General features: G+C 43.6%; 1 long non-coding RNA gene across 1 annotated transcript; it reads right to left on the bottom strand.

Moving 5' to 3' along the window:
• Positions 1 to 271: 271 nt before the first annotated feature.
• LOC109523525 (uncharacterized) lies at positions 272 to 736 on the bottom strand. Its single transcript, XR_002169783.1, has 2 exons — positions 422 to 736; positions 272 to 362 (listed from the first exon to the last, which is right to left on the bottom strand). It is a non-coding gene; the product is annotated as an uncharacterized LOC109523525 (long non-coding RNA).
• Positions 737 to 10,045: the final 9,309 nt, after the last annotated feature.

Genomic DNA, 10,045 nt, shown 5'->3' with positions numbered 1-10,045 from the left:
TGGCACGGCAAGCAATACTCCGGCAATGAGTTGACAGCCGGAGCGCCTACATAAAGCAGGTGTAATCACAAACAAATGCGCAACAGGTGTGCAGGTGGCAGAGTGAGTGCCTGCCACCTGCTGTCGAATACGGGACGTGACAGACAAGGAACGGTGCCATTTTTTTTTAAACCAGCGTGTGACTTCCGCGTTCAGGCAAATTAAATGTAAAAAAAAAAAGTTAAATGTTCCAACCTCATTCTGGATTGAGTTTGGCTTGAACGTCAAGAAACCATCCCTCTTTCCAGCCTCCATGGGCAGGTTGCACATGATTTTTTTTTTGCTGCACCCAAATTGAATTCAGACCAAAGCCCTATTGCCCTCTTCTCATAATTAGACATGTAAAATATTTTATTGTCGATACTTTTAAAAATGAATATACCTGTTGGGTTTTGTCCTTCAGTGCTCACTGCAGCCATGTTTTGGGATGTGATGGCTTGTCTTTCACAACCTGGAGGCAATACCATTGTTAGGTCTCTCCTGTGTTTTTTATCACTCAATTTAACACCCAGAATTGTATTGTCTTTTGAAAAAAAAATCACTTTAACACCCAAAATATATCCATCCATCCTTCCATTTTCTGATCCGCTTTATCCTCACAAGGGTCGCGGGACCCAAAATATAGAATACCCAAAATGTTGCTGATTACTGGTTGATCTCTCTCTCTCTCTCTCTCTCTCCCTCTCACACACACACACACACACACACACACACACACACACACACACACACACACACACACACACACACACAGCTATTGAAGCAGGATTAGGGCACCCATGTCGGCCTTTGAGGCAAGGAAAGATGGGAATCTTTGTCTGTGCGTGTGTATGTGTGTGTGCTTGTCAGTATGGGTGTCATGGGTGTATGACTGAAGATGTTATTAACTTCACAATCGCCTGCAGCTTGTTGTTGCTGACTGTCGAACGCGTGCGTACAAAAACGGCGTCTTCTATTTGTGTCGCTTATCACAGGACACGGTTGTGGTATTAATACTTTATAAGTAGAGATATGCGCATTGTTTTACATATATTGATGGAAAGGTGTAATAATGTGCATGGTCGCGCTGTCGTGTTCCATCTTTGCTCTTGATTTCATATTTAATCCTTTATTACTCATCACTTAGGGGGTGCTGCGAGATAGCCATCATGAAGGGACAGTGAGCGTGAGACACAAGCCATTAACTTTTTCGATGGTGTGCCAAGAAGAATTCTTCTAGCAGGAAACAAAAAAAAAGAAAAGGAAAAAAAGTGCAGATGCAGGCAGCAGATGGACGCGTGGCCTTTTATAAAAGAGCAGCCTTGTCATGTTCCGTATTCGACAGCAGGTGGCAGGCACTCACTCTGCCACCTGCACACCTGTTGCGCATTTGTTTTTGATTGCACCTGCTATATCTAGGCGCTCCGGCTGTCAACTCATTGCCGGAGTATTGCTTGCCGTGCCACTGCTATTGCCCATGCTCGTATTTCGTATTCGCACTCTATTGCTATTCGCTACTATTTCGTCATCCCAGTGGGATTCTCTTTAACGCGTAGTTCTTCGAGTAAATTGTCTTATCTTTTCCTTGCCGTTTTTTGCAAGCGCTTTCTTTTCCTCACGTTACATTATTTCCTGGTTCTCGTTTTGACCAGCGTTTTCTGTTTTCCTTTTGACGGTGTTTTTTCGTTTGTAATAAATATTATTTGTTAGACAAGACCTTGTCAGTGCCTGCTATTTCGGGGATCCACCTATTCTTGTTCGCTCCGTTGCGTACGAAGCAGTTCTCTCTTTCTGCCTAGTACGCAACGTGACATTTTTGTTTTGTGTGCAATAAACTTGGCAATGATGAATTACGGTTCTTATTGTTTTTCTCTTGAAATATCTTGATACTTGTGCTTCACTGTGACTGTGTCTTGGCCGTTGTTCACTTTTAATTTATTGTAATTCCCTTCACTGTTGGCAGGATGCACACGGTCGGTTGCAGATGCAATCTGTTCGCTTTTTTTTTTTTTTTTTTTTATAAAAAACACACCGGCAACAAAGCAGCTTTTTCAATGTTGGTGTTAATATTCTGAAACGAAAGCAAAATCTACTATCGTTTTTAATTATTATTGTAATTATGTGTTTTCAAACGTAATATTCAATGACCAAAAGAGACACGCACCAGAAAACTTGTAAACAATCCACAACAATTTACAGGCCATTCCTTCTTTGTCTCATGCTGTGTACTATTTCAATTTTAGGAATAAAAAAGGAAAATCCAATTGTTATTAGACTATTTCCTGACTACAAAGAGAATAATGCTGTGTTTTATTTTGGTGTTTATTTTAAAACGAAATTAAAATACAGTGATCCCTCGCTCTATCGCGGTTCGTTTAGCGCGGCTTCAGTGCATCACGTTTTTTTTTTTCCCCACAGTACTGTATTCGGAAAAAATTGCCGAATGACTCAGAGGTTTTGTGCATGGCTGTAACTTGATTGGTTCCCAACGCCGACGTCCACCAATGACAGCACAAGTGGATCTATGACATCAACATGCACATACGAAGACATGTCCTCCCGAGTCAAAGCACCGTACTGTGTCGTGTCGCGTGAAATTCATCTTGCCCCCCATCTGCTTCTCCTTCTGTTTGCGAATAAATATTGGCTGATAAGCCATTGAGGAAAATCAGGCTTCTTCTGGAACGCAGGGACATCCATGACACTGCGTCAAACAACAGTGCCCTTCAAAAACCATGATGACCAAAAGCAATTTGAAATGTGGACTCCTCAGACCACAGCCCACTAGAGTGGGAAAAAAAGATTTTAATTTTATTTACATTTTGCAGCACAACATTCAAACTTTAGAATTGGTGGCTTTGTATATCTCAGTTCGCTGTTCCTCTATTCGAGGTGAGTGTGATGAGTTCAGGAGGAGGAAATGTTCTTGTAACGAGAATGTGGCATGTGTGTCACAGCACAGTAGTAAACTGCAGAGTGCTCAAGCGCCACATCCTCCATGTGCAGGTGCACTCGCTCCCTGTCACTTGCCATGCTGACCGACATTCCCGGCTTGCCCTTCAATGGTTTGCCATTTCCTAAGTGGGAAAGCAGGAAAAGTGGCTCTTGTCCAGGAAGTTGTTTGTACCAGAAAAAATAATCACCACTAGTAGCCTTATGGGCGGCTCGGTAGTCCAGTGGTTAGCACATCGGTTTCACAGTGCAGAGGTACCAGGTTCAATTCCAGCTCCGGCCTCCCTGTGTGGAGTTTGCATGTTCTCCCCGGCCTGCGTGGGTTTTCTCCGGGTATTCCGGTTTCCCCCAAAAATATGCATGGCACTCTAAATTGTCCCTAGGTATGAGTGTGGGCGTGGATGGTTGTTCGTCTCTGTGTGCCCTGCAATTGGCTGGCAACCAATTTAGGGTGTCCCCCGCCTACTGCCCGAAGACAGCTGGAATAGGCTCCAGCACCCCCCGCGACCCTAGTGAGGATTAAGCGGTTCGGAAAATGGATGGATGAATAGTAGCCTTATCGGGGTCAAGGTATGACAGTGTCACCCCACTGCCTTTTGACGCCAACATTTCAGTCGTGACTGACACCAGTTCGCTGCTGGTGCTTGAAGGATGAGACAAAAGCAGTTTCAGCATTCGGTTGAGTGACTCTTCGCCTCGCCAAGCAATACTCACCTGCCACACTGATGATGAGCAGCAACCAAGCTGACAGCAACGTGCCGAAGAAATTTCTGTCAACTCTGCTTCGTCTTCTGAACTCAAGATGTCATCGCGTGACTGAAGCTCCTCCCTGATCACATGAGCCCACGCCCCAAACTGCCTTTTACTTTTACAGGACTGTGGATCAGGCAACTTCCAAAGATTCCAGGTGATGTGCCTTGCTAGACATGCACACCTTTGCAGGAAGACAAAAAAGTGAAAAAGAGCACGCTTTCCTCTCATTTCGCTATTTTTACTTGATCTGATGTGGTCATTTGGTCCGAATCAAAGGGTGTCATTCGTCGTGAGTACAATGAAGTAAGCACAAATCAACTCACTGCTTCAGAATTGTCTTCATGCCAAGAGAACGGAAGGTTGGAGCTGCCACTGTGTTAATTTTTTTTTTTTTTAAAATCATAATGTCACTGGGTAAGCGCATGCACAAGTCAATAGCCCGTGGCAATTACGGGAAATAATAAGAAGAAAACATTTTATTTTACAAGCGCCTTTCAAAACACTCAAGGACACTTTACAGTCAGGAACAAAAACAATAAAACCACAGATGAAATTATCAATAATAAAAGAAGAGGTGAATTTAAACTGAGTATGCGATTTTAAATAGGTGGGTTTTGAGATGGGATTTGATGGGCAGAGGGTGCACAAAGGTGGAGGGAGGATGAGGACCTGAGGGAATGAGAGGGAACGGAAATTTGGAGAAGGTCAGACAAATGGGGGAGGGGGGGCAAGGTGATAGATGGCTTGAAATGTATAGTGAAGTATTTTGTAATTTATTCTAAGTTTGACAGGGAGCCAGTGGAGCTGTTGGAGGGTGGGGGTGATGTGATGAAAGGAGGGGGTTCTCGTGATGATCCGGAAGAATTCTGAACCATTTGAAGTTTATGGAGGAATTTGTGATGGACACCGAAAAGAAGTGAATTATGAATAACAATAGTCGATACGGGAGGTGACAAGACTGTGGACAAGGATAGAGGTGGTGTGAGGGGTGAGAACAATTTTGATTGATTTAATATTTGGACATACTGGCATTCTAAAACAGGCAGGACAGTGGCTCTCGAGGACCATAGTTTTGTCCGTTGCTCTACTGGTCATTGGATATTACGTTTGAAAACTGATATTCAAAGTTGTTTCACCTTTTTTTAATATCGAAATGCCAACATTGAAATGCAGCTTGATGTTCAAGTTTGTTGTCTGTCAGGAAGAAGGACAAGTCTAAAATCAGGTTGATATTAATTTTTTAAAGAAAATAGAATTTGGCACAAGACACAAATGGAAATAGGGGTTTCTTTTTCGATTCACAGAAGTTGTCACCGTCAGCATTTCTCCCACTGCCAAAAAGAGGGCGACAACGTGACACCTGAAGACGATATCGTGACCGGTTCTGAAATGCTCCATTTGTATCCTGAATTCCACAGACGAGCTACAGGTGTAGAAAATTGTTGGTACCCTCTCTTACAGAAATAAAGAATAATGAAACAAACAAACAACAAAAAAAAGTAATCAAAATGAATGAATGAAAATCTGAAATTGCTGTTGAATTCTAGTTAAAATAATAATAATGGCAGCCCGGTAGTTGACTGGTTGGCACATCGACTTCACAGTGCAGAGGTACCCAATTCCAGCTGGAGCCTTCCTGTGTGGAGTTTGCATGTTCTCCCTGTGCTTGTGTGGGTTTGCTCCGAGGCCTCCGTTTTCCTCCCACATTCCAAAAAAAAACATGCATGGCAGGCTAATTGAACACTCCAAATTGTCCCTAGGTGTGAGTGTGAGCGCAAATGATTGTTCATTTCGTGTGCCCTGCAATTGGCTGGCAACCGGTTCAGGGTGTCCCCTGCCTATTGCCCGAAGACAGCTAGGAAAGGCTCCAGCACCCGCGATGACCCTAGTGAGGATAAAGCTGTTCGGAAAATGAATAATAATCATACCTCTACCACTCCTATTACTAATAATAATAACACATATTAGAAGCATTCCCGCTTGGGCGACAAAATAAACTTGGGTCAAAAATGCTTCACCACCAAAATAAACAAAACTCCAACACTTTAATTGTTTTTTGCTCACAATATGTGATCACAAATTTATAAATACAACGGGCCAATGTATGTGTGACATCAGTGATGTATTCACAGAAATAAAATCACAGCAGCTGACCAAGGTTGTGGTGACAGCAGTTTATTCCTTGTATGCTGTCAGTAAAATGGGGATGAGTGTCATCTACGTGAGCAAATGGCATTCTTTCGATTGAAAGATGGTACAGCGTAACCATGAGACATTTCCACGAGGAACTTTAAAAAATTTGAACAAAACATGTCAAACATTCATTCGACTAATTAAGAGCAGCGAATTAACTCAACACGCACAAAATAACTACTTGTGGCTCGCTGCTTATCCTCACAAGGGTGGTGGGGGTGCTGGAGCCTATCCCAGCGGTCTTCGCGCAGTAGGCGAGGGACACCCTGAACTGGGTGCCAGCCAATCTCAGTACCTCTGCACTGTGACGTCGACACTTGAATTTAATCAATCAATTAGTTTGGAATACTTAGACCACAGGTGGCCCGGTAGTCAACTGGTTAGCACCTCAACCTCACAGTGCAGAGGTCGTGGGTTCGATGCCGGCTCCGGCCTCTCTGTGTGGAGTTTGCATGGTCTCCCTGTGCCTGTGTGGGTTTTCTCTGGGTACTCCGGCTCCTCCCCCATTCCAAAACCATGCGTAGCAGGTTAATGGAACACTCTAAATTGTCCCTAGGTGTGAGCATGGATTATTGTTCGTTTATGCGTGCCCTGCGACTGGCTGGCAACCAGTTCAGGGTGTCCCCCGCCTATGGCCCAAAGACGGCTGGGATAGGCTCCAGTATGCCTGTGAGAGACTCATGTCGATAGTACATGTGTAGTTTCGCTACTTTAATCATTTTATTGTAGCTTTGCCTGCCACATTTGCCAAGCAGCTTGCCCAAAATTGGCCTCCTAATTGATGTCTGAGCTGCATTGCAAACATTATTTCAGAGAAATGAGGAAGCAAAATCTACATGCAGTACTGGACAAAATAAACTCGAGAAAACAAGGTATGAGGCCCACGACAGAGCTGAGTAAAGTAAAAAAAAAAAAAAAAAAAAAAAACGAGACAATCCATCCTCGAGCACGGAAGAGTTGCTGCTCTGAGACAGTGCGATCCATGTCTTCCTGTGAGGCCACGCCCCCAATGTCACGTACAACACGAGGCGAGTGGAGGTGTTTTTGGTGTAGGCACGCCAATGGATGTGTCAGCGTGGGCTCCAGGGCGCAATCGAAAACCCTCGAGTCGCAGGGCGCAGTAGAACAGGGGTCCTCCACCTTTTTTGCCCCACGGACCGGTTTATGTTAGACAATATTTTCACGGACCGGCATTTAAGGTGTGGTGGATAAATACTACAAAATAATATGGTAAGAGCTGCATGAACACTGTTGCAGCTTGATTTTCTGCAACCGGGCAGTCCCATCTCGGGGTAATAGGAGACAATGACACCTGAAGTGTGTGCTTTATGTCGAGTCTACTTTGTAATTTTGTTTTAGTCGCCGTTGCTGCACAAAACCCCCGCCTCACACAGGTAGCATGTCGGAAATAGCAACAGTGCTATTTGGCGATCTCAGAGTATTCAGCCATAACTTGAATCCAGAACACCGGCAGAGTTGTTGTCTCGAACGTACTTTTAAGGCCGCCGTCATTTGCGATCTCCAGCAGTTTATTTTACTCATTTAGCAAGCTCCCGGCATTTTGTTTTTTAGCGTAATCAGTCACGTGACGGAGAAGCGTGGTTTGACGTGCGTCAAGAGTGACACAGACGGATGTAACGGAGAATCGGGTAATTTTTCAAAGAAAAATACATTTCGTATTCCAAAATAAATACAACGGAATTAATGTAAGTTCTTATTGTGCGGCCTGGCACCAAATGACCTGCGGACTGGCGGTTGGGGACCCCTTGCAGTAGAAGACTCCCGAGTCGCTGGGCTTCACGCGTTCGATATGCAGAGGAGCTTGCCGAGCGCTGGCATCCATGCTGGAGCGAAACCTTTCACTGTACTTTCTCGCCTTCTTGCCCAGACCCATCTGATCTTTGCTCAGGATGAAGTGCAATTAGTTTACTTCTTGTTTGTACCGCAAGATGCCCGCCAAACTGTCCTAACTGCAGTCCAGCGTCACTGCTGCACCCTCGACGGTGTGGACGTCCCGTTCAGGCTGGTGCACCATCTGGCCGCTGATTCCTGTCACTAAAAGGCAGCAAAAGCGATCAGACATCAGTGGAAAGTGGCAGTGACTTCACATCTCGACCTCACACAGGCTCCAAGCAGCCGTCAACGCACATACAAGCACCCGACTCAATGCCTCCACACGCCGTCTGCGTGAATGATGACTTGTCGGTCAGGGCGGGACCGTTCTGAAGCAATAATGTCACACATGCACAATGGGAGTTGCTGTGTGGAGAAGAGTGACCCCCTTCGTCACAGCAGCGCACTGTGGCTCGTCATTATCTTTATTTGAATCTGACCAATTGACATATAATGAAGTAAATATGCATTTAAACTGCACATTGTTTCATGCAATTTTATTGACATTCGTGTAAAATAAATAAACTGAATTTAAAAGTGACATTTGAGTCCTTACCCTTCAATTAAAGATCAGAAAAAGAATATTCAAGATGAAATTTGCTTTGGAATAAAACAAAATCACAGCACACTTAAGGTTAACTCAACAAACCAAACTGTTAATTTCACCCAAATAAAACAGCGAGGGAAAAAGAAAACAAAACAACAACCAAAGAGAAACCAAACATGCATCCATCTTTCCATTTTCCGATCCGCTTTTGCTCACAAGGGCCTTTTTTTTTTTAAACAAGCATCAAGGTAAAAATGGCTGATTTTAGAGGCCTATTATCTTGAAATGTAACATCAGATCATAATGAAAATACGGTGGTTAGATACCTGGGGTGGCATACTGTGCCCAAGACCCGGTCTGGTTGCGGTAAAACAAAATGTAATTAATTAATTAATTTATTTTTAATTGGGTGAAATTTTTGCTATTGATGGAGAGTTCACATTGACTTCACTTTCTGTCTCAACTTCAGAACGCTTCTTGGTGCTATTCTGATTTGAGTCCTTACCCTTCAATTAAAGATCAGAAAAAGAATATTCAAGATGAAATTTGCTTTGGAATAAAACAAAATCACAGCACACTTAAGGTTAACTCAACAAACCAAACTGTTAATTTCACCCAAATAAAACAGCGAGGGAAAAAGAAAACAAAACAACAACCAAAGAGAAACCAAACATGCATCCATCTTTCCATTTTCCGATCCGCTTTTGCTCACAAGGGCCTTTTTTTTTTTAAACAAGCATCAAGGTAAAAATGGCTGATTTTAGAGGCCTATTATCTTGAAATGTAACATCAGATCATAATGAAAATACGGTGGTTAGATACCTGGGGTGGCATACTGTGCCCAAGACCCGGTCTGGTTGCGGTAAAACAAAATGTAATTAATTAATTAATTTATTTTTAATTGGGTGAAATTTTTGCTATTGATGGAGAGTTCACATTGACTTCACTTTCTGTCTCAACTTCAGAACGCTTCTTGGTGCTATTCTGAGAGAGTTTTCATTCTCTCTGGGTGAACTCATCGTTACCTGAAGAAATTATTTTAAACATTTTTATTTGAACAATACTGTACAGTATGTACTGTATTTGAAATCCAAACCACTGACTTGCGTGCATGAGTTGGAGAGCTTTTATTTTGAAGGTGGTCAACGATGCTCGCTGTCTGTATGAACAATCGCTGGCTTGACTGCAGTCTCGGACTAGGGACAGACACTCTTTCCCAAATTCTCCCGAATTTGTTGTCAACGTGCTCAAACCTCCACTCGGGGCGTCCACCATCATCTCGCCCGACCAAAACAACTTTCATTGAAGCTTCGTGTCCGATTAAAGTCGTCTCGGTGTACGTTGATATTTCTCGGCCTGGTTTAGCTTAGCCTACTTAGCCAACACAGCTAACACAGAGCCGCCTATTACCTACACATCGCTCCGCAGAGATCATCAGGGTAAAGTGTTGTTTTAATTTTCGTGTGAACAATGTGCGCAAGAAGGACATCAGAAGACGAGGGGGAACTTTGTGGAGAGAAAGAGGACCACAAGGGACAACGTCAACTGCTAGACGCCATTGGCAGGATGCAGCCAAGAATTGTTCTTCACAGATTAGGTTGGGTCACACTGTTCGTGTCGCTTGTTTCGTACTCTCGTCACAGCCTTCATATGCTGTCTCCATCTTGTGTGTGTGTGTGTGTGTGTGTG

Source organism: Hippocampus comes, unplaced genomic scaffold, assembly GCF_001891065.2.
Source record: "Hippocampus comes isolate QL1 unplaced genomic scaffold, H_comes_QL1_v1.1 scaffold1007, whole genome shotgun sequence".
NCBI classification, from domain to species: Eukaryota; Metazoa; Chordata; class Actinopteri; order Syngnathiformes; family Syngnathidae; genus Hippocampus; species Hippocampus comes.
Note: the sequence above shows the minus strand (reverse complement) of the source record. Positions and strands in the feature narration are given on the sequence as shown.